The sequence below is a fragment of the Erinaceus europaeus genome, chromosome 19 (assembly GCF_950295315.1).
Source record: "Erinaceus europaeus chromosome 19, mEriEur2.1, whole genome shotgun sequence".
Classification (NCBI taxonomy): Eukaryota; Metazoa; Chordata; class Mammalia; order Eulipotyphla; family Erinaceidae; genus Erinaceus; species Erinaceus europaeus.
The window spans coordinates 34,461,678-34,489,326 of NC_080180.1; positions in this window are offsets into that span (position 1 = coordinate 34,461,678).

Genomic DNA, 27,649 nt, shown 5'->3' on the forward strand with positions numbered 1-27,649 from the left:
CAAAAATAAGAATAAAGAAAGCTGTTAACAATGGAGCACCAAGCCATTCTTGATTTCTGCTTTTAAAGCTTTTAAATAAATGTTTATTGGCTAGAGACATCCAGAAATTGAGGGGGTAAGGGGAGATAGAGAAGGAAAGAGATAGAAAAACACCCACAGCACTGCTTCACCACTCAAAAGCTTTCCCTCTGCAGGTGAGGACCAGGAGCTTGAACCCAGGTCCTTGCACATTATAATATGTGCACTTAACCAGGTATACCACCACCCAACCCCATTGCTTTTCTAAATTAATAACAAATCATAATACATTTCAAAAATATATGACATAGTAGTCTCTTTTTTATTTCTTTATTGGAGTATTAATGTTTTACAGTCGACAGTAAATACAATACTTTGTACATGCATACCATTTCTCAGTTTTCCACATAACAATACAACTCCCATTAGGTCCTTTGCCATCATGTTCCAGGAGTAGTCTTCTTTAAGAAAGTCATAATAAGACAGGCTGGAAGTCTTGAGAAAAAAGAACAGAAAGGGAAACTCAATGCAGGATTTGACTGAATTTGGAGTAGGGCACCAAAGTGAAAACCCTGGGTTGAGGGTGAGGGTGGATGTTCAGCTTCACGGTGTAGGGGAGTATAGAAGGAGGGAGGATGGGATGGGACACAGTCTTTTGGTGGTGGGAATGGTGTTTATGCACACTCCTATTAATTTGTAGTCATAGTGGTCCGGGAGGTGGTGCAGTGATAAAGCTTTGGACTCTCAAGCATGAGGTCCCGAGTTTGATCCCCGGCAGCACATGTGCCAGTGATATCTAGTTCTTTCTCTCTCCTCCTTTCTTTCTCATAAATAAATAAAATCTTTTTAAAAAAAACCTGTAGTCATATAAATCATTATTTAATTAGTCTGAGGGGAAAAAAAAAAGAAAGTCCTAACAAGACAGGCTGGGAGTATGAATCGACCTGTCAAAGCTCATGTTCATCTGGGAAGCAGTTACAGAAGCCAGACCTTCCATCTTCTGCACCCCATAATATCCCTGGGTCCATATTCCCAGAGGTTTAAAGAATAGGAAAGCTATAGGGAAAGGGGTGGGATACAGAGTTCCGGTGGTGGGAATTGTGTGGAGTTGTACCCCCCTTACCCTATGGTTTTTATCAGTGTTTCCTTTTTATTAAAAAAAAAAGTCATAATAGGAGATTTGTCACTTTGACAGCTGAATCTTCAAAGAGCTTATCACTTCTTTGAAAGGGGAAGTTTTCAAGTGTCATTTACCAAAGATCTGACATATTTCTAAGATATAAGGTAATCCGTACTTGTTTATATTTAATACTAAAGATACAGTTATGCAGAAGTATCATACAAGTGGCATGCATTATCTCCAATTAGATAGATTTTATTTCTACTACCCTTGTACAAATACAGAAACCAAAATTAAAGATGAACTAGGTTTGTTTTCCAAGATCTCTTGCTCAGTACAGTGCTGAAGTCAGGTATACATTACTCAAAGCTCTACCTACCAGAATCAAAAATCTAATTCTCTTTTATTTGTCTATTTGTCAGAGATTTAATATTGATTTACAAAATTCTCAGGTAATAGGGGTATAATTCCACACAGTTCCCACCACCAGAGTTCTGTATCCTATCTGCTCCATTAGAAACCAGAGTGGTGATGTCAGGCTACAAAATCAATGTATAAAAATCAGTGGCATTTCTCTATGCAAACACTAAAACTGAAGAAGAAGACATCCAGAAATCACTCCCATTCACTGTTGCATCAAAATCAATAAAATACCTAGGAGTAAAGCTGACCAAAGAAGTGAAAGACTTGTATACTGAAAACTATGAGTCACTCTTCAAGGAAATATAAACTGATACCAAGAAATGGAAAGACATCCCATGCTCATGGATCAGAAGAATAAATATCATCAAAATGAATATTCTCCCCAGAGCCATATACAAATTTAATGCAATACCCATCAAAGTTCCACCAAGCTTCTTTAAGAAAATAGAACAAAAACTACAATCATTTATCTGGAATCAGAAAACACCTAGAATTGCCAAAAACATCTTGAGGAAAAGAAACAGAAATGGAGGCATCACACTCCCAGAACTCAAACTATATTATAAGGCCATCGTCATCAAAACAGACTGGTACTGGAACAAAAATAGTTACAAAGACCAGTGGAACAGAATTGAAAGCCCAGATCTAAACCCCCACACCTATGGACGTCTAATCTTTGATAAGGGGGCCCAAAGCATTAAATGGAAAAAGGAGGCTCTCTTCAATAAATGGTGCTGGGAAAACTGGGTTGTAACATGCAGAAGAATGAAATTGAACCACCTTATCTCACCAGAAACAATCAACTCCAAATGGATCAAGGGCCTGGATGTCAGACTAGAAACTATCAAATACTTAGAGGAAAATATTGGTGGAACACTTTCCCACCTAAACCTCAAGGGCATCTTTGATGAAACAAACCCAACTGCAAGAAAGACTAAAGCAGAAACAAACCAATGGGACTACATCAAGTTGAAAAGCTTCTGCACAGCCAAAGAAACACAAACAAAGAGACCCCTCACAGAATGGGAGAAGATCTTCACATCAGACAAGAGACTAATCACCAAAATATACAAAGAACTCAGCAAATTTAGCACCAAAAAAGCAAATGACCCCATCCAAAAATGGGCAGAGGAGATCCAAAAGTCTAACAAACATGAAAAACTGCTCCAGGTCGCTGATTGTCAAAGAAATGCAAATAAAGACAACATTGAGATACCACCTCACTCTTATGAGAATGGCATACATCAAAAAGGACAGCAGCAACAAATATTGGAGAGGCTGTGGGGACAGAGGAACCCTTTTGCACTGCTGGTGGGAGTGTAAATTGGTTCAGCCTATCTGGAGAGCAGTCAGGAGAACTCTCACAAGGCTAGACATAGACCTTCCATATGACCCAGTAATTCCTCTCCTGGGGATATACCCCAAGGATTCCATGTTCATAGCAGCACAATTCATAATAGCTAAAACCTGGAAGGAACCCAGATGCCCAACAACAGATGAGTGGTTGAGAAAGCTGTGGTACATATACACAATGGAATACTATGCAGCTATTAAGAACAGTGAACCCACCTTATCTGACCCATCTTGGACAGAGCTAGAAGGAATTATGTTAAGTCAGCTAAGCCAGAAAGATAAAGATGAGTATGGGATGTCCCCACTCATCAACAGAAGTTGAGAAAGAAGAACAGAAAGGGAAACTAAAAGCAGGATCTGATTAAATCTAGAGCAGGGCACCAAAGTAAAAACCCTGTGGTGAAGGGGCGGGTGGCCATTGGGCTTCCCTGCGGCAGGGGGGTGGAGGGGCGAGAGTGGGTGGTTGGGATGGGACATAGTCTTTTGGTGGTGGGAATGGTGTTTTTGTACAAAAAATAATAATAAAATAAAAAAAATAAAGAAACCAGAGTGGTTCTCCCAAGATCACCTATATGGGCTGATTCTATAACTATCTATCTATATCTATGCGTATATATTTTTCTCTGTTTTTTTAATGGTCCTTCCTAATTCACCCCTACACCTATTACTACTTCTTTTTTATTAAATTTATTTATTTATTCCCTTTTTTGGCCTTGTTGTAGTTATTACTGTTGTTGTTATTGATGTCGTCGTTGTTGGATAGGACAGAAAAAAATGGAGAGAGGAGGGGAAGACAGAGAGGGGGAGAGAAAGACCTGCTTCACTGCTTGTGAAGTGACTCCCCTGCAGGTGGGGAGTCTTGTTGCCATTATTGTGTTGTTGTAGGATAGGACAAAGAGAAATGGAGAGAGGAGGGGAAGACAGAGAGAGAGAGAGAGAGAGAGAGAGGAAGAAAGATAGACACACCTGCAGACCTGCTTCACCACTTGTCAAGCAATTGTGAAGCAACTCCGCTGCAGGTGGGGAGCCAGTGGCTTGAACCGGGATGCTTACGCCGGTCCTTGCGCTTTGAGTCACCTGCGCTTAACCCGATGCTCTACCGCCTGACTCACACCTATTACTACTTCTAAGAGTCTTTCCATTCTTTCTCTTCTCTCTCAGATAAGCAAACTCATGTCTGACTTCTTCTGGCCAAAACTCCAAATTCACTTCCCTTTCATTGATGGTATAAAAACAAGCATTCCTGGTTACCAACACTTCGGGCCCTAGTGAGTAGGGGTACAGAGCCCTCTGGTTTACTTCTCCTATCTCTCCAAGGGTTCCTTGTCTAGGTCCCTGGGTGATGAGGTGGCCTGATAATAGCAAAATAAGGCCATCTTTAAGTGAACTAGTCTCTTTTCTTTACCAAAAACCTGATGCTCTATAGCTCAAAGAGTGAACGAAACACCTCAAATTTTACTGATCTGAAGGTGAATAATACTCATCTCTCGTTTCACCCTACTACAAATGGAATAAGTAGTTTTATGTCAATCTTTGTAATTTTTAAGAGAATTCTGAAACTACTCTGTAAGATTTCTGCTAAAGATCAAGTAGTTGCTTTATGAATTTCCAATGAAGTCTCATGTGCTCTGTCTGATGCCATACCAAAATGTGACTTTAAAGAAGAAATTAAGGGATTTAACAGAAAAAAAAAGCTATAAAGTGATTGAATATAAAGTTTAATGTATTAATTAAAAATATTTGTTGTAGCAGTGCTTCAACGTATATATATATATATATATATATATATATATATATAGAGAGAGAGAGAGAGAGAGAGAGAGAGAGAGAGAAAGAGAGAGAGAGAGAGGAGAATGGACAAGAAATACATTCATGCACAGACTGCCTGGCTGGTGTAGTGGCTCTGCCTGTGGACTCTGAGGCAGGCAGACAGGGCTTCAGGTTCAAAGCCTCTCCTCCCCAGAAGCCAGTGGTTCACCACTCCTGGGTGGGAGGGGTGGAGAAATGCATTCATGAATTTAAAAAAAAGATAGTCTTATAATTGTATAAGTCACTGTCTAATCACTAATAATAAAACCCTAATAAAAATATTTTTCATTGAATTTTTTTATTCTGTGTCTGAATCAAAATATCAGTCAACATTTGTTAAGTGAATGAAAAAAATTGTTTTAGCAGTTCAAAAGAGGAAAAAGAAAATGCAGAGAAGAAACCAGGCTGTAGCTTTTTTAATATACTTTTTTGTTTACCTTTCCAGTTAAATATCTGTGTTCATAGTATAAAGTTCTGGGGTTTTTTTTAACTTTTTTAAATAGTTTATTTATTATTTGATAGAGAGAAATTTAGAGGGGAGGGAGAGGTAGAAAGGAAAAGAGACACCTGTAACCCTGCTTCACCACTCATGAAGCTTCTCCCTGCAGGTGGGGACTAGGGGCTTGAACCTGGGTCTTTACACACTGTAACGTGTGCACTTAACCAGGGCACCACCACCTGCCCCTAAATTTCTGTTTCCACTTAGCTACAGGATAAAACTCACCAAAACTTTATACCACTACATAGTAAGGGTCCTTTTCAGTCCAGTTTCCAAAAAGATGAACTACATTTCTTTCTGAATTTTTACCCTTAGCACTTCCGATGTCCATATTTCTAGAAAAAAAATTATTTATGACATTTTAAGTGTTCTCCAAAATAACATTGGCTTCTTTTTGAACCAGTGAAGGATTCTCCTTTCTAACCCTCACAGGTATTTTCTTTTCTTTATTGGGGGGATTAACAATTTACAGTCAACAGTAAAATACAGTAGTTTGTACACATGTAACACTTTTCAGTTTTCTGCATAGCAATTCAGCCTCCTCTAGGTCCTCTTCTGTCATCATGTTCCAGGACCTGAACCCACCCCCCACAACCCCCCCCCACCACAGAGTCCTTTACTTTGGTGCAATACACCAACTCCAGTCCTAGTTCTACTTTGTGTTTTCCCTTCTGTGCTTATTTTTCAACTTCTGTCTATGAATGAGATCACCCCATATTCATCCTTCTGTTTCTGACTTCTCACTTAACACGATTCCTTCAAACTCCATGCAAGATGAGGTGAAGAAAATGAAATCACCATTTTTAATAGCTGAGTAGTATTCCATTGTATATATAGACCACAACCTTCTCAGCCACTCATCTGTTGTTGGACACCTGGGTTGCTTCCAAGTTTGGGCTATTACAAATTGTGCTGCTATGAACATAGGTATACACAAAACTTTTTGGGTGGGTATATTTGATTCCTTAGGATATATCCCCAGTAGAGGAATTGCAGGGTCATAGTGTGGGTCCACTTCTAGCCCTCTGAGAGTTCTCCAGACTGCTCTCCACAGGGATTGGACCCATTTACATTCCCAACAGCAGTACAGGAGGGTTCTTTATCTCTCTCCAGTATTTCTTGTTGCTAACATCTATTTTCTATTAACAGTTTGTTGAAGTCGTTTTCTGTCATCCCTTTCAAGAGTCCTCCAGCCTCTTCTCACTGCCCAATTCCAAAGTCATTTCTATATATTTTTTAAATATTTATTTATTTATTTATTCCTTTTTGTTGCCTTTATTGTTTTATTGTTGTTGTTGTTATTGTTGTTGTTTATGATGTCATTGTTGTTGGATAGGACAGAGGGGGAAAGAAAGACAGACACCTGCAGACCTGCTTCACCGCTTGTAAAGTGACTCCCCTGCAGGTGGGAAGCCGGGGGCTCGAACTGGGATCCTTGTGCCTGTCCTTGTGCTTTGCGGCTTTGCACCACGTGCGCTTAACCCGCTGTGCTACCGCCCGACTCCCTATATTTTTTAAGTGTCACTTACAGCAGCAACCCACTTCAGTATATGAAAATGACAGTCAGAGTTCAACCAAAGATATGGTTGTAAAAAGGTATTAAATGTTTTTTTTGTTTGGTTGGTTGGTTTTGGTTTTGGTTTTGGTTTTGGTTTTCAAGAAACTGGAATGTCTGAATGTAGAAGACATCTAGGCAAGACTGAAATCAGGGCAGAAGAGCAAGCTGGGACTCTTTAAGTTTATATATTTATTTTGTTATATTTATTTGATAGATATAGAGCCAGAAATTGAGAAGAAGGGGGAGATAGAGAGGGAGAGAGACAGTTGCAGCACTGCTTCACCACTTGTGAAGCTTTTCCTCTGGAGGTGGGGACTGGGGGCTTGAACTTGGGTCCTTGAACATTGTAACATGTATGCTCAACCGGGTACACCACCTCCCAGCCCCCAGGCTGAAACTCTTAATTATGAGCTGAAACTGAAGTCCATGAGGAAACCTCAGTTCTGTACTTACAGCTTTCAATTGACTAACCTTAAGAACCTATGAAAATGTAGCAAAATTTTGCCAATGCTACAAAGGATGTCACAAAACTCATCATGACTATGCTAGGATTCAAGGCCAGAGATCACCCTCTTTGTTTTTTTGTTTTTGCTTTTCCAAAGCGCTGCTCAGTTCTGGCTTATGGTGGTGCTGAGGATTCAACCTGGGACTTCAAGAGCCTCAGGCATGAAAGCCTTTTGCATATCCATCTTTCCAGCCATGGATCACACTCTTAACTCTGATTTTATACTACCAAAAGAGAGATGATTAAAGATATAATTCTAGAAGACATGACTAATTAATACTGAGTGGTGGCTACCTGGCAGAGTACACACGTTACCCTGTGCAATGGCTCAGGTTCAAGCCCTGAGTCCCCCCACCCACAAGGGGAGGGAGCTTTACAATTGGGAAGAAGTGAGTCAGGTATCTCTCTTTTTCTCTGTCTTTCTGTCTCTCCCTCTCTCTCTAGCTTTCTTTATCTCACCTTCTACCAAAGGGATGGGGGGGGGGCGGACACTGAAAGCACCAATTCTAGTGGGAAATAGAAACTACGTTGCATATAAAATATATCTGGTTGGAATACATATGTGACGGATTCAAAATATGGTATTGAAAGTTTATTTTTGAGAACCTGAGAGCAACTCTTTTTCTTGCCTTTGACTTTTTTTTTTCTTGAAAAAAGTAGAATTCAGGGGGAAATGAGTTCAATTTAGTTGGGTTTCAATTAATAATAGTTTTGTGGTGTCTGCTTAGTGGCTGAATGAATGCAACTTTAACATAGAGGAAATTTTCCTCCGTTACTCCTGCATTCCCACAAGAAATTTTTATTTAAAAAATAATAATCACCATAACAATAATAATTTTTTACTTATTTTCTAAAGTAGACTCCTTGGACTCCACTGATTAGAACAGCTATGGAGCAAGGATCAGGGGTTAATTTTAGTTCTCCTGGGTTATGAAAACTGGCATGGGACTCAAGAAAAACCTTCATCCAATTTTTTCCCCAAATTAAATCAAGAGCATTGATAATTAGTTTCTATCAAAGACATCTAGTGGGAAATGAAAGAACTGAAAAAGCCATAAGTTGCCTTTACTTCTTCATTAATATTTGCTCCCAAATGCAGGTCAAATAAACCACACTCAGTTTTAAATGGGTTGCTTTACAGTTGATGAATTATTTTTCTCTTTGGATTTCTACCACCCGTTGCGGCTAATTATTCCCACGACATTCCCTTCTCTTATTTGATATTTTAGTTGAACAAAGAAAACAAAGCAAGACTCCAAATTGAACTTTGTCTTTTTTTTTTTTATTTCTCTCACCGCATTTGCAATCCTACGTTAAACAACGAGAAAATAAATTCCACAATGAAAAAATCCTACTGGTTCTGACAGATAGTTTGTGAGATCAGCTGGCCTTACAGCTTTCAGGAACCCCTGAAACAGAAACAAAATGTTAGGGACTGAGCACTGGGTGCACTGTGGGTGCAGATGTCACTACAACCACCTCCATGCTCGCCTTTCTCACTTGAAGCTTCCTTTCACTCAACTGGGTCTCAGTCTGCCTATCTGTGAGATAAGGATAAGGACATTGGGATACATGCAAGCTGACAATCAAACCTCATGTTTCCCTCTCCAGGTGGGAGTTGTTCCCAGGGAGTTGCTAGTCAGCCAAGAACTCCATTCACCTTTCCCCACCAAATCTAACTGGGGCCATATGACTAGTTCTCACAGCTGAGAATCAATGGCGTTTGTATGTGTCTGGGAATAATGTTAAGTGTGCAGTACCATCTCTTCCTAAAATAGAATAGCAGAGTAGATTACTCATATACATAGGACAAAGAAAACATCAGGCAATGTATAGGAAGCAGTGGTTCTCAAGACATAGGACATTAGGAACAAAATGGCAGTGATCCCCAAGTGATGGGAGATAAGTGGGTTGAATGAACACAGTGGTTGTTCAAATGTATTGCCTGAGGAGGACTTCAGTCTGCAGCACAGGGAAGAGAGAGTCTAGGAAGAGGCCTACAGTCTTCCTAAGTTAAGAAAATGGAGCCGAGGACTTTGGGGGCAGCTAGAATTTGCTGGAGGGATGAGAGATGCACAGGGTGGGAACTCTGAGACTCCAGGAAAATCTTCACTGAATATTCAGTTGGATACTACTCAGCACTGTTGTGTGAAAAACAAGCTGAGATCAAAAAGATCAGAGAGCACAATGCCTAGAAAACATACAGACCATAAATAATGACTTCCAAATGGGCAGAGGGGAGAATCTCATAGTACGTATAGCATCAAAACACTAGAAACAGTCATGCCCCAACACTGGGAAAGGATTCATCTTAAACACTACTCTTGGGGAATTGAACCAAGTAGAGTACATATATTAGCAAGTGTGAGGACATAGATTCAAACACATGGTCCAGCCTGCAGGGTGGGAAGCTTCATGAGCAATGCTGCGGTATCTCTCATTCTCTCTACCTCTCTCTCATTTTTCTGTTTCTCTCTAAAGAAAGAAAGAAAGAGAAAAAGAGACAGAGAAAGAAAGGGAGGAAGTAAGGAAGGAAGGAAGGAAGGAAGGAAGGAAGGAAGGAAGGAAGGAAGGAAGGAAGGGAAAAGAGAGGACAAGGGAGGGCAGGAATGAGGGAAGAAGGGGGAGGGAGATGACCACTGGAATTGGTAGAGTTGTTGTGAAGACAAAAAGAGAAAGAGAGGGAGTTGGGCAGTAGCACATCAAGTTAAGCGCACGTGGCATGAAGCACAAGCACCTGCTTAAGGATCCTGGTTCCAGGCCCCAGCTCCCCATCTGCAGGGGAGTTGCTTCACAAGCAGTGAAGCAAGTCTGCAGGTGTCTATCTTTCTCTCCTCCTCTCTGTCTTTCCCTCCTCTCTCCATTTCTCTCTGTCCTATCCAACAACAGTGATGACATCAATAACCACAACAATAAAAAACAACAAGGGAAACACAAGGGGAATAAATAAATAAAATAAAGAGTGTCAGGCTAGCTTCACGGGCGGGAGAGAGAGAGACGACCAGGGACTCATGGCTGAGTGGTACGCAGTTCAGTCTTCATGTAGAACACAGCACAATCTAAGCTATCTCTAATCACAATCTTGTCCTTCTATATCCTGAGGCGGAAGAGTCAGGTCCGAAGAAGATGTACGTAGGATAGGGGGTGGGGAGAAGGAAAAAGTGTGCAAAACAGTGAGGATTAAACCAATGTCCTGGAGGCAGGGGGGGTGCTTAGTTAACAGTGGTTATGTAAATAGAATACAGTGTTAAGCAGGGGGGATTAAACCAATGAAACAGAAGGGGTCTTAGAAGCAGAATTTAGAAGCATACCAACAAAAGAGAAAGAGAGAGAGAATCACTACTTTGTCATCACCAATGCAAGCTTAGAAGCAACGTCCAAAAAGGTTAAATCACTTTCCACCAACTTAACTGCATCCCAGAACAAAGCCTAAACGTAATTTGCTCGACTGCAAACATATCCAGCACCCAAAGACAATGCCTGACATCAAGTCAAAAATCACCAGGCATGCAAACGGGAATCCTACAGTGCAGGTGAGGGGACAAACCAATGGAAGCAGAACCAGAACTAACTCAGGTGATGGCCTTCACGCAACTGCATTCTCCACATTCTCATGAATTTTAGGATCCCCAGACAACACCAGGCTGACACCCAACTGTGAAAGCTTCCTTCCACCTCATTCTCCTGTCAGGAATGTTCTTCTCTTTCTGCTGATCCAGCTCCTGTCCCTCCTGTGCTGGGTCGTTCTAGAAGCATCCAGGACCTAGTAGCCTGGCATGACAGTGCACAGAGCCTGAAGGAGCAGCAGCTGGAAGCCATCATCTCCTCCCAGGGAGTTTACTCTCCAAGGATATCTGATGGGGCACTTCTCTTACTGCCCAAACCCTGGATCTGCTTAGGTAAAGCGCTGCGAGTTAGAGAACAGGAAGGGAGGACGAGCACAGGTTTTAGAGGGAGAGACTGAGGAAATGCTTGAAACTCTCTGCAGACATCACTGCCAATTGCATCAGCTTTGGTGAATGGATTCCAGAAAAACTTCATCCTTAAATGGGAGTGGAGGAAGTTATATAGGGAGGAAAATTTTCCTTAAAAGAAAATAACCTGTGGGTATAGAATTTTATCTCTAGAGATAACTTGGTAGATTATTTAGAAGAACAGCTTATTCTTCAAAAAGTGTTACATATTTGAAAACTACTATTACCAAAAGCTGATGGATCTTGAGAAGCATCTGACAAATGAAGTTTACATGGAGATGATCTTCCTACAACCAAGACATACATATATATTATTCCTTAAAGTTCTTTTTTAATATTTATTTATTCCCTTTTATTGTCTTTGTTTTTTTATTGTTGTAGTTATTATTTGTTGTTATTATTGATGTTGTCGTTTCTGGACAGAGAGAAATGGAGAAAGGAGGGGAAGACAGAGAGGGGGAGAGAAAGATAGACACCTGCAGACCTGCTTCACCACCTGTGAAGTGACTCCCGTGCAGGTAGGGAGTTGGGGGCTCGAACCAGGATCCTTACACCGGTCCTTGCACTTTATACCACCTGTGCTTAACCCACTGCGCTACCTCGTGACTCCCGCCTTAAAGTTCTTTAAGACCCCCATCTCTTCCATGTTTTTTTCTGCAACACTTCCCAGATCCCAGGACAAATTCTTTAGCAGACTTCAAGTTCACAGTGTCTGCATTTGCCTTTACCTGTTAACTTTAGCAATTGTCTTTTAGCAAATATCCTTAAACCAGCCGCTTGAGATGGGAAGCTTACTCACTTACAGCAGATGCCCTGTATCCCAATCTCTGTCATAGGATAGGATAGACACCACCATAATAGACACGATTTACAACTATGGCAGATAATACACAGCACATTACACCTCATATTGCTGACTGGCCACATCCCAGGCCTATGGCTGGATACCCATGCTTCTTGCTTCTCTCCCTAATTCCATGTGGGATCTCTAACTCTAACAGAGAAGGAAGGGTTCCTCTCACTAAAATCAAAGCAGGAGTTTAACAAGTACAGAGACACATGAGCCTACATTTATTTACTTGTCAGCATTTTTTTTGATTTATTTTTTATTTAAGAAAGGAAAATTTAACAAAACCATCGGGTAGGAGGGGTACAGCTCCACACAATTCCCACCACCCAATCTCCATATCCCATCCCCTCCCCTGATAGCTTTCCCATTCTCTATCCCCCTGGGAGCATGGACCCAGGGTCATTGTGGGTTGCAGAAGGTGGAAGGTCTGGCTTCTGTAATTGCTTCCCCACTGAACATGAATGTTTACTGGTCGATCCATACTCCCAGTCTGCCTCTCTCTTTCCCTAGTAGGGTGGGTCTCTGGGGAAGCGGAGCTCCAGGATACATTGGTGGGGTCTTCAGTCCAGGGAAGCCTGGCCGGCATCCTGATGGCATCTGGAACCTGGTGGCTGAAAAGAGAGTTAACATACAAAGCCAAACAAATTGTTGAGCAATCATGGACCCAAAGGTTGGAATAGTGGAGAGGAAGTGTTGGGGGGGGGGGGTACTCACTGCAAACTCTAGTGTACTTCTGCTTTCAGGTATATATTTTGCACTAGTTTATGGATATGTGTGAACATATGCTCTCTCTCACAGAACCCGGTTTATATCTAGGTTTTGGGACTTTGTTAGAAAGTGAACCACCGGGAGTCGGGCGGTATCGCAGTGGGTTAAGCGCAGATGGCGCCAAACTCAAGGACTGGCAAAAGGATCCCAGTTTGAGCCCCCAGCTGCCCACCTGCAGGGGAGTTGCTTCACAGGCGGTGAAGCAGCTCTGCAGGTGTCTGTCTTTCTCTCCTCTTCTCTGTCTTCCCCTCCTTTCTCCATTTCTCTCTGTCCTATCCAACAACAATGACATCGATAATAACTACAATAATAAAACAACAAGGGCAACAAAAGGGGAATAAATAAATAAATAAAATTTTTTAAAAATTAAAAAAAAAGAAAGTGAACCACCTGGGATGGAATTAGAGAATACTATGAAAGGAAAGGTCTCACCCGAGTGATGAAGCTGAAGGGTAGTCATTCCACACCTGACGTCTCTGGACAGTCTGAGCTGAAGCATGTTGAGGTGGCAATCATTGTGTTGACTAGGTTGCGATCGGCTGATGCAATATTATTTGATATGGATTAGGAGAGGCATGCGGGATAGTGGGCCCTATCCTAAGTTTCCAGGACTGGGTGAAATATAAGCTCTATAGTGGAGATGTTAGGTTCCTACTATCTTAGGGCTCCAAAAGACAGTGGATAGTTAATGTTATCATCACATTATTTGGTAATTGGGTGAACTTTGAATAGTCCTCTTGGGTTTGCTGTATAGTACCCAGTATCTTATATAGTGGTGCCACTGGTTGTTTCTGATCTACTTGGTCTAGGCTTTTGAGAGAGTCCACATATCAAATACACAGCCTATATATTAAAAAGACTCAGTCTGTTTTAAAAACTTTGACACATACAATTAATTTTTCCCCTCTCATATTAATTAACTAGTGATTTATATGACTACACTTTATTAGGAGTGTACATAAACACCATTCCCACCACTGTGTCCCATCCCACCCACCCACCCCCAGCCCCCACTGGCCCAGGAAGCCGCATGTCCACCCTCCCCTCCACCACAGGGTTTTTACTTTGGTGCCCTACTACTTGTCAGCATTTTAATACTACACAGATATAATATCTGCAGCCCTCATTGTAAAAATTGCTTCTGGAGAAGCAATTGTTCTAGATAAGTAACTGTAGATACTCCCTTTTTGTTCCTTTAATCTTGCATATAATCCTGTAAGAATCCCCCCAAATATGATTTCACTGGGTCCCTTCCTTGTTTTAGTTTTTATTTTATTTTTATTTATTTATTTATTTATTTATTTGATAAAGACAGAGTAGCAAGAAAGAGGGGAGTGGGAGATAAAGAGGGAAAGAGACAGAGAGACACCAGCAACCCTGTGTCACCACTTGTGTAACTTCCCCCACTGCAGGTGGAGACTAGGGGCTTGAACCTGCATCTTTGCACACTGTAATGTGAGTGCTTAACTGAGTGAACCACAACCTGGCCCGCTCTGGGTCCTTTCCTATGAGACAAGTAGGGCACAAGTTCTTAGCTCCATTTTGCAGATGAAAGATGGGGAATTGATGAGCAAATGAAATATTCTCTTAAGGTTTTCCTTTAGCTAGGACTGTATTGCCAGTACAAACTCGTCTCCCATATATATAAGAACCAGAATGAAAGATATATACATATGTGGAGAAAAAGAGAGAGAGAGAGAGAGAGAGAAAGAAAGAATGTTGCTGATCCCAAAGCTAACAGTTTATCACCAAGTCAGCATTGCTGACCTAGGAATGTAAACTTTCACAAGTTTTCTACTTGGTCATTTGGAAACATTCAGTTTTTATACTAATAAAGAAGAACAGAAAGACAAAACTCAAGGGGGTTTCTTTTTAAGATTTATTTATTGCATATGAGATAGAATTTCACATGAGAGAGGAAGTCAGAGCACCCCTCTGACATGTGGCACTGGGCAGTGAGCTGAGAGCCTCAAACACACACGTCTTGCCATCTCCAGGCTCGAGCTATCCCCTACACACACACACACACACACACACACACACACACACACACACACACACACACACACCCGTCCCTCCCAAGGGATGTTTGAGCTGTGCTTTGCTTCCACCAATCAACCAAAAACTTCCTAACTGGAAATAAAGTACTCCAACCCCTCAATTTTCATTGGAAGCACCCACGTCTACCAGCTCAGTGAGAAGACATTGTATTCTCTTGAAGGATCCCCTTCAGGGTCAAGCCCTAGGCTGCATTTAGTGAGAGCACCAACAGGAATGGTTGATCACACTCTGTTCCAGTCCATCTTTTTGCAACCACACATCCCAGGAGCTGTGTTTCAGGCTGGCATTTCCATGGCTATGTGGGTGATTTTCAGACCCAATTATTACTAGTGAACATGACACAAATATGACTAAATACAGAAGACAGGATTAAATGAAACCTATCCCACCGAAGGAAATGACAATTGCTTGTTTTTTAAATAGTATTTTTTATTTAATTTATTTATTCCCTTTTGTTGCCCTTTTTTATTGTTGTAGTTATTGATATCATCATCGTTGAATAGGACAGAGAAAAATGGAGAGAGGAGGGGAAGACAGAGAGGAAAAAGACACCTGCAGACCTGCTTCACCTGTTGTGAAGCGACTCCCCTGCAGGTGGGGAGCCAGGGGCTCGAACCGGGATCCTTATGCTGGTCCTTGCACTTTGCGCCACCTGCACTTAACCTACTGTGCCTGACTCTTGACAATATCTATAGAAAGGACCCAGGCAAATCAGAGTACAAGTAGGTCACTTGGGAGCAGTGGCTTCTACAGACGTGATGCTATTATGGCAGTATTGAATCCTAATGTAAGCATTTGTAGATACAGATTTCACTCTTGTTCTTATCACTAACAAGAAAGTGCTGACATCTCGGGGAAATTATTGTGTTGTATTTCAGATCTCTCCTGCTGCGCAAGTCTCCAGTCCAACCAACCAGTGATCAAGGACATTATGTAAGTCTTCAGATTCGGGACAAGCCAAGACACCACCCTTAATTAACTGTGGCTTCCATTCTCACATCTTAGCCTTGGGATGCAGGGAGGGTGAGATGGGTGACTAGCACCTTCACTGACGGGATGGGGATAAATCAACAGGCTGGGTGCTTGGCCTCATCTTCTTAGGGTGGGTATCCATTTAAGGAAAGTAAGTGGAGATCCCCTGGTATTTCTCAGAATTGCTAACACTTGCCCACCTTAATCTCATTTCTTTTTTTTTTAATTTTATTTTAAATTTTTTCCCTTTTGTTGTCCTTGTTGTTTATCGTTGTCATTGTTGTTGTTGTTACTGTAACCTCCACATCCATGTCAGTCTGAGCTCACATTCATGAAGATCCCTATTTTTTTAAATATTTTATTTATAATTGAAGAGAGAGAGAGAGAGAGAAATTGAGAGAGCAGGGGAGATAGAGAGACAGAGAGACACCTGCATGCCTGCTTCATCACTCAGGAAGCCTCCCTCTCCCCCCCCCCCGCCCGCAAGTGGGGATCAGGGGCTTGAACTTGGATCCTTGAACACTGTAATGTGTGCAATTAACCAGGTGTGCCACCACCTGGCCTCCTGAAATCCCTATTATTTTTTTTAGTATTTTATTTATTTATTTTCCTTTTTTTGTTGCCCTTGTTGCTTTTATCATTGTTGTGGTTATTATTGTTGTTGTTATTGATGTTGTTGCTGCCAGATAGGACAGAAAGAAATGGAGAAAGGAAGGGAAGACAGAGAGGGGGAGAGAAAGATAGACACCTGCAGACCTGCTTCACCGCTTGTAAAGCGACCCACCTGCAGGTAGGGAGCTGGGGGCTCGAACTGGGATCCTTAAGCTGGTCCATGTGTGCTTAACCTGCTGTGCTACAGCCCTACCCCCTAAAATCCCTATTCTTAGCTTCTCTATTCCTACTTTTTGGTTCCTGTTATTAAACATTTTGTCCTAAATTATATCTTATCTACTTTCAGCCACCAAGTTGCAAATGCTATTAAGATTCCATCCTGACCTCCCTGTGGAGACAACCTCACCAATGTTTCTTGGAACCTCTCCAGAACCCAACCCCTCTAGGAAAAGATAGAAGCAGGTTGAGGTTATGGATCGACCTGCTAACACCCATGTCCAACAGAGAAGCAGTTACAGAAACCAGAACTTCCACCTTCTTTATCCCATAAAAAGAATTCTGGTCCATACTGGGGATAAATGTTAGGGGAAGATGACCTGACGGCTCTGAACTCCAGTTCCATCAGGACCCATCACTAATAAAAATGCAAAAAAGAAACATACTAAGGTTTATTTTAAAAAAGAAAGAAATGAAACTTACTAAGTACATTATGAATTCTTCCCCAAATGAGAGAAAATATGAAATCTCTAGTCAAATAAAACATGTGATTTTAAAAAACAAATCTGTAGTAAAAATAATAATAATAATAAAGACTAGAGAGAATCATGTCAAAATCCTAAGAAAGGTTATCTTTGTATGGAAAATTGTTTTTATTGGCTTGTCAGAAAACTCATAATATAGGAAGCCAGGCAGTAGCGCATCGGGTTAAGCACAGGTGGTGCAAAACACAAGTACTGGCATAAAGATCCCGGTTTGAGCCCCCAGCTCTCCACCTTCAGGGGAGTCGCTTCACAGGCGGTGAAGCAGGTCTTCAGGTGTCTGTCTTTCTCTCTCCCTCTCTGTCTTCCCCTCCTCTCTCCATTTCTCTCTGTCCTATCCAATAATAACTACAACAATTAAAAAAAAAGGCAACAAAAGGAAATAAATATATATTTTTTTAAAGTCACAATGTATGTTTCTGTGTTTTTCATGCCAAAATGTGCCATGACTTTTTGGAAAACTCAGTATATTATTCCTGCATTTCCCAAATACTCTAGAACACCTGTGTTACAATTAGTTTTGTGATCATTTCACTGGGCTCATCCAACATGATTCTAGGTGAATCTGGGAAGGTTTTGTGGATGGGACTGGGAAGGATAACTAGAAAATGTGGTCTCGGTCAAGCAGACTACCCTTCTTCCCTCCACTGGAGACCTGACAGAACAGGAAGGCTGGGTAAGAAGCCTACAGAGTGGGGGAGAGATAGGGCTCAGGAAACGGCAGCCAGCCATGCAGGAAATAGAGGGAAGAGGGCTTGGAACAGGTAAGTACCAAATCCCCAGGTTGCCTGAGACCTGTCTATTGGAGCTTTGTTCTTCCACAGATGGAATTCCATACTACTTTTAATAGGGCCCAGGAAAGGCTCTGAGGGTCACCCCCCCAACCACCAGGGCCATCTTTGTATAAAGCAGTGATGCTGTGTGATTGTGGACTTGTCCTCACCACACTCCTGTGTTCCAGGGGCAGCAGCCACAGAGGGATGGAGGTCACTTGGGCAGCAGGCAGCAGAGCTGAGCATTGGGCCTCTACTTCTTTCTCTGTGCTGTGCTCTTTCCTATGGAGTGTAACCCTGTCCTCTGCTAGAACCCTGTTGTCTGGAAGAGATGGAATTCAGAAAGTGACATATAATATATTATTAATCTTCAAATCTGAAAGGGCCAGGTGGTGGCATACCTGGTTAAGCACACACATTACAGTGTTCAAGGAACCAGGTTCAATCCCCTGGTCTCCACTTGTAGTGGGGGAAGCTTCACAAGTGGTGAAGTAGAGCTGCAGGTATCTGTCTCTTTCCCTCTCTCCCCCTTTCTCAATTTCTCTCTGTCTCTAGCCAATAATAAAGTAAATAAATAAATAAATAAATGGAAACATCACGCTCTCCCCTGTTAAAAAATAAAATAAAAATAAAATAAAATAAAATAAAAAAAAATAAAAAGACTCCAAATCTGAGTGGTCTCTGTTGATGAAACAAAAGTGAGTGAACTCAGAACCTCAGGAAGGACCTCTGTGCAGACACCCAGATGATTTTTCTATAGTTTGTTTTTGGAGAGACAGAGTGAGAAGAGAAAGAGTCAAGATACGACAGCAACACCCCACCATCCATGAACTTATCTCCATGCCACTCATGGTATTTCCATGTGATGTGGGCAGTGTGGGGGGGTATTCAGATCCAAATCCAGAGCCTCACACACAGAGTGTAAGTTAGTTTCAAAGTCTCTCTATATATCAGGTCTCAGTTGAATTACTCAAAAATTAAGTTAACTGTAAAGTAAGTCACCCACATTGTTACTGCAGACCCTGCAGACCCTCATAAAGACAGCCCTGGAGTGGTGACTGGTTTTTTCTCCTCTAGGGTTATCACTGTGTGGGGGGGTTGTGCCTGCACTATAAATCCACTTCTCCAGACAGCCATTTTTTTCCATTTTTTATTGGACTGGACAGAGAGAAATTGAGAGACCAGGGAAAGATAGAGAGCGAGAGGGACAGTCACCTGCAGCAGCTTGTGATGAAGCTTCCCCCTGCAGGTGGGAAGTCAGGGGGCTCTTGAACCTGGATCCTTGCATGGATCTTTGTGCTTGGTACTAGGTGCACTTAACCACATGTACCACTGCCTATCCCGCCCTCTTTTTTCAAATGAGGAATCAGCATAGAACAGAATCCAAGAAGCAGCCTTGGACACAAAGAATGCATTCTGTCTGCTTGGATGTCCAGAAATAATATAAAAAGACTGATTTAAGGTTGGGAAATTCTTTCATTTCTTTGTTGCCTTTTTATTGAGCATTTACTAAATCAGTACTTCCTTTAAGTGTTGTCAAAATCATCAATTTCATGTACACAGAATGCTAAGCCTACTCTGCAATCAAAAAAGACAATAATATGTCATCTGGGACAAAATTAATGAACTGGAGGTGATTATGCCTAGCAAAATGAGTAAAGAGATGAAAGACAACTACCAGATGGTTTCACAAATATGTGGAAGCTAGAGATCTGATACACATGTACTGCTTCCAAGACTTGTGAAAACTATAGTGGTTATCTCTGGGAAGAGGGGGGTAGGTGGGGATACAGAATTTTGGTTGTGAGTGTGGTGTGGAACTATACCCTGTAATCTTACAATTTTATAAAATACTATTAAACGTAAATAAAAAAATGTTTAACCACAAGAATGCTCATAACTGGATGCTATTTAATAAGTTGTGTCTAAGGGTCTTCTGACTCCAAAGTCCATGTTATCAGCCCCTGGGGAGAATTCTTTTCCTCCTTTCTTTCTAAAAGTGAGGTCATCCAGTATTCAAGGGACCCCTAACTTTAACCCATCTCTCAAATCAAGTCAGCATGCCAACTAAATTTATGCTCTACTAGGTATCTGATAATTATCATTTCATAAACTTCTCAGATCTTTAATGCAGGGTCTTTGCCAATTCCAGTTCCTGAACTTCACACTAGAAATACTCACAATTATAAATAATGTAGACAGAATTCATGCAGGGCTTAAGGTGACTAACAGGATGAAAGGACAGTAAGTTGGCTATCCCTCAAATTGAATTCAGAATGGACAAGACCCCATGGCAGGAGATTGTCCATTCATCAGTCTCCAGGGAAAAACCTCAAACTAACTTTCTCTCTTTCTTTCTTTCTTTCTTTCTTTCTTTCTTTCTTTCTTTCTTTCTTTCTTTCTTCCTTTTTTCTTTTACTGGGGGGATTAATGGCTTACAGTCAACAGTAAAATACAGTGGTTTGTGCATGTGTAACACTTCTCAGTTTTCCACATAACAATTCAACCCCCTTTAGGTCCCCCTCTACTGTCAGGTTCCAGGTCCTGAATCATGCCCTCCCCACCCCAGAGTCTTTTACTTTGGTGCAATAAGCCGTGGAAAGCTTTCTTAGCTCTGAAATTTTATAAAATGCACATCTGAGGGAACAGGTGGCAGTAAACTCAGTAGAACACACACATCAAGTGTGAGGGCCGAGCTTCAAGTCCCAGGTTCCTGCCTGCAAGGAGATGGCTTCACAAACAGTGGAACAGTGCTGTGGTGTCTCTCCTTCTGCTTGTCTCTCATGCTCAGTCAAGAAAATGTTTACCAAAACTTCCAGGAAGTGTAGCTATGTACTAACAGTGAACAGCAAAGACTCCCCCCACCCCCCAAAAAAACATTAACAACAACTGAACCCACAAACCACACCAAACTGCAGCTGGCACATCCACAGACACTAAGGCCTCAGGTAGGTGCTGGTGTGCATGGCCAGGGTGTGAGAGAGGATGCAGGATTGAAGTCAAACTGGAGATTGGGAGCTCCACCAACAAATGGCACCATTTTGTCTCTGAGCAACAGCAGTCAAGGCTGCACATGGTGCTGTGAGAGAGGGTAACCTTTGAGTTCCAGTCCATGGCCTTGGGGGTGAGAGTCTGAACTGGTGACATGGCACACTAGCAGGAGATTTGCCTGACCAGTCTGGCCTGCCCATTCACCCACCCCCCAAAGTAAGGCAGACATACAGAAGGTAATTTGCAGCAGCTGACAGCCAAATGGTAAACTGAGCCCTGCTTCTTGAAATATGACTACCTCTTAGCAGCAAACCTCATGATTGGAATTCAGACTGACATTCTACAGAGAAGCCATATATACATACTACACAGAGTATAAAACAGCTCAAGGGAATAACAAAAAAAGGTAACACCAACCTTCACCATATAATAATAATAACACCACCTATTTACTTAATAACCAGCACAATAAATGTGAAAGCAGCAAAGAAACAGTAAAAACTTCAGAACATGACAACTCAAAAAGACAAAAATGAAACAGAATGACTCCAGGAAAATTCATATGTAGAGGGATTTTCAGAGAAAGACTATAGAAAACTCTATGAAGTCTCTCCAAAATTGTAGGCACAGTATTGAGAAGCACACTCAAGAGTTGAAAGAATATTTAATTAAGGAGTTAGAAAACACACATACACACACACAGAAATCCAAACAAAGTTCTCCAAGAAATTATAAAACATGAAAGAAGACTTCACACACACACACACACACACACACACACACACACACACACACACACACACCACCTCAAATAGAATTGCTTGGTGTGAAAGATACTTTGAGTATAGTAAAAGCCCAAGTATTCATTCGGGTAGAGGAAAGAATATCTAAACTAGAAGATACAATAGCCCACTCTTTCAACTTAAAGATGATAAAGAAGAAAGGGTTAGAAAGAATGAAGCAACTCTCTGTGGAATAGCAGACTCCATCAAAAAGCCAAATGTAAGAGTGATAGGAATTCCAAGAAAAAGGAGAGGTTTAAAGGAACAGAGGCTATATTCAGGGAAATTATAGATGAGAATTTTCCTCACCTAAGAAAATCTCAGAAGATAAATTTCCTGGAAGAAGAGACTATACCCAGGTACCTAAATGCAAAAAGACCAACACCAAAATATATTATAGTAAAATTATTAAAACTCAAGAACAAGCAAAGAATATTGCAGAATGCTAAGGAAAGAAAATAAGTGACATACAAAAGTAAAGTTATCAGGCTCTTATCAGATTTCTCTTCACAAATACTAGAAGCAAGGAGAGAATGGAGTGACATATTTAGATAAGAACTGCCAGGCACATATACTCTATCTTGCAAAGTTGTCCTTTAAATATGAGGAACAAATAAAAATCTTTCAAAAGCTAAAGGAATTTGCCAACATCAGCCCCACCTTACAAGAATTGACCAAGGGGGTCCCAGGGGAAAAGAAGAAATGAAGGATGACACATTCTTACTGAGGTGAACAGTAGTAGAATAGAATGAAGAGCACAATAGAAATAAGAAATAACAACAAAATAGGAAAGGAGAAGGAATTAATGGACAGAATAGTACTATCAAATATTAGATCAATACTTTAAAAAGTTTTTAAAAATATAATATGCTATTTATTACACTTACGGTAACCACAATGCAAAACAAGGAACAGAGAACAACAAAAAGTAGAAGCAAAATTAGTGAGGAAATTACCATAGAAATCCATCTACACTAAATAACAGATAAAAGCAAATGGGAAAAGAATCAACAACTGGAGGATCAAGCGGTGGTGCACTAGGTTAAGTGCACATAGTACAAAGTACAAAGACCCTGGTTTGGGCCACCAGCTGCCCACCTGCAGAGGGGTAACTTCATAAAGTGGTGAAGCAAGTCTGGAGGTGTCTTTTTCCCCCTCTCCATCTCCCTCTCCCCTCTCAATTTCTCTCTGTCCTACCCAATAAAATGAAAAGAAAGAAAGAAAGGAAGAAAGGAAGGAAGGAAGGGAGGGAGGGAGGGAGGAAGGAAGGAAGGAAGGAAGGAAAGAAGGAAGGAAGGAAGGAAGGAAGGAAGGAAGGAAGGAAGGAAGGAAGGAAGGAAGAAATTCACCAGAAGCAGTGGATTCACAGTGCAGGCCACCAAGCCCCAGCAATAACCCTAGAGGCAAAAAAAAAAAAAAAAAAAAAAAATCAACAACTTAAAACAAAAACCAGAATGGATGTAAGTAAACCATATATATCAATAATCAACCTAAACATGAATGGCCTATACTCACCTGTCAAAAGATTCAGAACAGCTAAATGGATTAAAGAACATGATCCATCCATTACATGTCTCCAGAAAACACAATAATAAAAAAAGATAAAAGAAATGTAATGTAAGAGAGTGCAAGATTTTACACATTCAGACAGAGACAATGCTGGTAACTATAGACTTGTTGGTAGGCATCTATCCTTGAGGAACTGAGAAGAATCCGAAACAGAAGACAAGAGAGAGGAACTGATCCTTAAACACCTAACTTCTTGATCTAAATACACTAAACATTTCTGAAGTTAAGGGTGGGGGGGCGGAGGCTGGTGGGAGGCCAGAAGTGTCCCTCTAATGGCTATCTCAGTACAAAGTGACTGGGCTATATTTTCACTGAAGGAGCAATTACAGAAGCCAGAACTCCCACCTTCTGCACCCCCAAAAGAATTTTGATCCATACTCCCAATAGAGGAGAAATGATAGGGAGAAGATGACCAGAGGGCTCTGAACTCCAACTCCATCAGGAATGAAAGAGAGGAGAGGGAGTCAGGCTGTAGCGCAGCAGGTTAAGCGCAGGTGGCGCAAAGCACAAGGACTGGTATAAGGATCCCGGTTTGAGCCCCGGCTCCCCACCTGAAGGGGAGTCGCTTCACAAGCAGTGAAGCAGGTCTGCAGGTGTCTATCTTTCTCTCCTCCTCTCTGTCTTCCCCTCCTCTCTCCATTTCTCTCTGTCCTATCCAACAACAACGACAACAACAATAATAACTACAACAATAAAACAACAAGGGCAACAAAGGGAATAAATAAATTAAATAAATATTTAAAGAAAAGAAAGAGAGGAGGAAAAAGGGAGGGACATTTGGATGTAGTAATAGGTGAATGTGTGGTCTGGAAAAGAAGAAAAATGGGACTATGGGGGGGAGGACAAATATATACAAATATAGACAGATAGTTGTAGAAATAAAAGTTAACCCATATCTGCAACCTTAAGAGAATGGCTGTAGCTTACAGTGGAGGGATTGTGGATTCAGAATTCTGGTGGTGGGCACAGTATGCAGTTGTACCCTGTTATCTTGTAATTTTGTAAATCAATATTAAATAACTAAAAGAAAAAACCTGTTGCTATGAACAAAGGAGATCATAGCTCACTGGAATTGGTGTTTTTTTGTTTTTTGTTTTTTTTTCCTTTGGATATATTGCCAGGAGAGGAACTGCGAGGCCACCGGGCAGGTCCATTTCTAATGTTCTGATACATCTTTATATCAGAACATTATATAGATACAGACTGCCTTGTATGGGGGTTGAACAAATTTACATTTCTTTTTTTATTTATTATTTATTTATTTATTCCCTTTTGTTGCCCTTGTTGTTTTATTGTTGTAGTTATTATTGTTGTTATTGTTGTTGGATAGGACAGAGAGAAGTGGAGAGAAGGGGGGAAGACAGAGAGGGGAGAGAAAGACACCTGCAGACCTGCTTCACCGCTTGTAAAGCGACTCCCGTGCAGGTGGGGAGCCAGGGCTCGAACCAGGATCCTTATGCCGGTCCTTGCGCTTTGCGCCACCTGCACTTAACCCGCTGCACTACAGCCCGACTCCCCGCAAATTTACATTTCTATCAGCAGTGTAGAAGGGTTCTTTTTCCCACCCCCACATCCCCAGAAGCAACTGTCTGCTTTCTGATGTATGACATTCTCACAGGTGTAAAGCAATATCTTATTGTTGTCTGTATTTTGCATTTCTGTACAGATCAGTGACTTTTTATTTATTTATTTATTTAAAGAAAGAAAGAAAACAGACTGAGTAGCACCCAGCCTCACTCTACCCCCATTGTCCTGTATTTTCTTATCATAGCCCATAGGGATGCAAAACACTCATATGCTAAAAGAACACCTTTTAGAGGCTGCCACTCAGCCTAATGCATTCCAGGGTTTGTGGCACTTCATTGCTTGTGATCTTGAGAAAGTCTGGGTAATGGAAAAAACAAAGAAATCTTGTATTCCATATATATAGTAGAAATGTTCTCTGACTCGCACTAAAAAAAAACCTTTAAAGGAACAACAACAAAAAAAAAAGCGCACCTTGCTCAGCTGTAGTAAGGTGAAAGGTTAAATGTGGACAGGGTAGTAATATATAAGCAGTTTCTTAGTTTTCTGATGGTAATACTTAACAACCTAAGTATGTTTCCCCAGGAGGTAATCTATTATATTTTGTCCAATTTCTTCCTCCAAAAACTGAATCAATTCATGATGTAATGCTCAGGGGGAAACAAACTTCTGGAAACAGAGTGTCTTTCTGGGGACAAGGTTGAGGAAAATATCTTGATAACTGTTACAGCTTTGGCCTGGTGGTAACAGCATTCTGCTTGTGGAGATGGCCTAGCTGAGGTAGGGAGGCAATAAAATGTCAAAGGGGGGAGTCCAGCCTTAGCGCAGGGGAGTAAGCGCAAGGACCAGCATAAAGATCCCAGTATGAGCCCCAGCTCCCCAGCTGCAGGGGAGTCCAGTCACAGGCAGTGAAGCAGGTCTGCAAGTGTCTATCTTTCTCTCCCCCTCTCCCTACCCCCTCCTCTCTCCATTTCTCTCTGTCCTATCCAACAACGACGACATCAACAATAACTACAACAATAAAACAACAAGGGCGAGGAGTCGGGCTGTAGCGCAGCGGGTTAAGTGCAGGTGGCAAAGCACAAGGACCGGCATAAGGATCCCGGTTCGAACCCCAGCTCCCCACCTGCAGGGGAGTTGTTTCACAGGCGGTGAAGCCCGTCTGCAGGTGTCTTTCTCTCCCCCTCTCTGTCTTCCCCTCCTCTCTCCGTTTCTCTCTGTCCTATCCAACGACGACAACAATAAAACAACAAGGGCAACAAAAGGGAATAAATAAAATAAAATATTTTTAAAAAATTTTAAAAAACAAAGGCAACAAAAGGGAATAAGTAAATTTTTTTAAAAAAAATGTCAAAAGGACACCAGTTCCAGAAGTGTTTGGGATATGCCTAGAACTACTGTCCTCTCTCTGAATGACACAAGATATAAATCCATGCAGACACTCGTACAACAGCCAAGGGAACCTGGCAGGAACTTCAAGATTGAGCCAAGTATGCTGCTTGTTCAAAGTGCTGGCCTTCAGATACAGATGCAGTCCTGAATGAGAGAGAGTTCAATAGCATCTCTTCTGGCTTCTTTGCTCCTACTCCTCCCCCCCCACCTCCACCCTTACCCCCCCTAAAAAAGTTATATTAGAAAAGACAAATCAACACTCATCATTCACTAAGGTCTAAGACAACAGATACAACTTTCGATTGTGAGAGAAATCCTGGAAGGCTCTGAAATCCTGTCTGAGCTATTGATTTCAAGGGCTCCTCCTACAGAAGGTTTCTGAGAACTTCCAGCAAGTAAGTACTCACTGGCCCCGCCTCTGGATGCACCTGGATGTTGAAGGGTGACAAAGGCAGCTGAAGTGAGTGAAGGAAGCCCACAGGACAAATGTTTGCAGGCTCCTGTTCTCCAGGCTTTAGCACTGCTTGCTGCCAACAGAAAAGTCACTTCCCTTTCCTTCAACTCATTTACAAGATAGGAGCGGCAGTGTTATGCTGTGTGCTTCCAGAAACACTGGACTAGGTGACATTTTAGCAAATGGTAGAAGATTTATGCAGTTTGAAGAACCAGAGTGCAAAGATTATATTTATAATACAGTGATAAATATATCCTAGAAGGATGTTTTGTGTTTTGCTTTACTAGAATGTGGATTGTAAAAATAAATTTTTTATCTTATTTTTTTTGAAAAAGTGAATTTTAAAGACGTGGCTAAACCATGGGTTATGATTCTAAGTAGGTGGTCTGCATTATGCAAGGAAAGCTGGGATGTTTGTTCATCTTGTTCAGTGAACAAGAAGTCACAGTGGGAATTTTTTTAAAATATTTTTATTTCATTACTTTAATGAGAAAGAAACATACAGGTGGTACTGGGGATTGAACCTGGAACCTCGGAACATCAGACATGAAAGTCTTTTGTATAATCATAATGGTGTCTCCCCAGCCCCACATTGGGATTTTTTTTTAAATCATTTTGTTTATTTATTAATGGATAGGGTCAGAGATAATGGATAGAGAGGGAAAGAGATGGAGAGACACCTGCAGACCTTTTGTTTCACCTCTCTTGAAGCTTCTCCCCATAGGTAGAAACCAGGGCCTTGAACCCTAGGACCTTAAGCACTGTAGTGTGAGTGCTTATCAAAGTGCCCCACTGCCTGGCCCCCTGGGAATTCTTCAAGAGGCTTCAATTTGAATAGGAAAAACTATTAAAAAATTTAAAGATATATTTTTAGGTTTAAAAAA